The sequence below is a fragment of the Octopus bimaculoides genome, chromosome 11 (assembly GCF_001194135.2).
Source record: "Octopus bimaculoides isolate UCB-OBI-ISO-001 chromosome 11, ASM119413v2, whole genome shotgun sequence".
Classification (NCBI taxonomy): Eukaryota; Metazoa; Mollusca; class Cephalopoda; order Octopoda; family Octopodidae; genus Octopus; species Octopus bimaculoides.
The window spans coordinates 36,188,994-36,190,305 of record NC_068991.1 but is presented as its reverse complement, the minus strand read 5'-3'; the positions used below and the strand labels follow the sequence as shown (position 1 = coordinate 36,190,305).

Genomic DNA, 1,312 nt, shown 5'->3' with positions numbered 1-1,312 from the left:
TATATATATATATACGTGAATAAATGTATATGCCCATGGTGTATACATGTATCCATAAATGTGTGTGTGTGTGTGTGTGTGTGTGGAATGTGTGTGGTTGTCGATGTGAATGTAAAGGTGATTTTAGTAGTTGACATCGGAAATTTGGTAAATGCATACATGGACTATATATCAAGTATTCGTATTTGTGTTGTGTCTCGTTTAAATTGTGTAATAAGCATATTCTTTGTTTCATGGGTTGATTTCATTATATACTTGTGTGCGCGCGCATGCGCATGTATGCATGTATGTTTTTATATATGTATATATCTACATATAATGATTTAGTTTTCCTTATGTCGGAAATAAAAGCATTGTCAATAAAAGAAATACAGCGGTATTTTTATATAATCAATGATAATAATATTTTTATATAATCTGTATTTTTATATAACCGATGGTGCAAAAGGGTGGAACGAAATGTGAAAAGATACTTTGGGGGAAAATCATGCTATATGGGAGAAAAAGAGTTATTCCCCATCAATTGGTATTAGCCGTGAGAGAAGTGTGTAAGCTGTGTGTATATCGTTCTTTAGTGTAAAAAACGGATATGACTAAATGGCAAAAACGATTTACGCTCATGGAGGTAGCATTCAAAAATTTCGCTTTTAAGCTCGGTAAACCACCTGGATCGTGTGAACTGTTTAGAAGGATTCTCTTCTTCGCCAAGCAGAGTCTGCATCTCTTACATTAAGATAATGAAAAGTAGATGTATACTCTACCTGACGGACAAGAGAATCATTCTTAAAAAATTCACACTATCCAGGCGCTTTCCTGGATTCGAAAAGCGATATTGTGGAATTTTTGAAATTTCTGTAGCTGCTCTCATGAACACGAATTTGAAAATAACACATTCATTTCTCAGCAAAATAATTTTTCTCCAATACTACTTTTTTGCAATATTTCGTTACACCCTTATGACACCATCGAGCCAACATAGAATCTATGCCCCTCGAGTATAAAAGAGGCTACGTGCTTCCGGCCAGCATATTTGAAGAATCGTCAATATTGTCTCATGGCAATATTCGGCCCGAAACTGATTGTAACAATCCAATCAGTTCTGCGCTATAACCAGAAAAACGTTGTTTGACGACGTGTGTTTTTGGGATGGGTGTGTGTGTGTGTGTGTATGTATGTGTGGGGGTTGCGTGTGTGTATGTATGTATATGTGTGTGTGTGTGCGTGTGTGGTGTGCATACATGTATGTATACAGGTAGACAAATAGATATTTAGATATTGAGTTATATATATATATATATATATATATATATAT

General features: G+C 34.9%; 1 protein-coding gene across 1 annotated transcript in view; it reads right to left on the bottom strand.

Moving 5' to 3' along the window:
• LOC106873950 (uncharacterized) overlaps positions 1-1,312 on the bottom strand; it is a 248,328-nt gene that overhangs the window by 38,703 nt on the left and 208,313 nt on the right. The gene's annotated exons all lie outside the window — the stretch shown is intronic.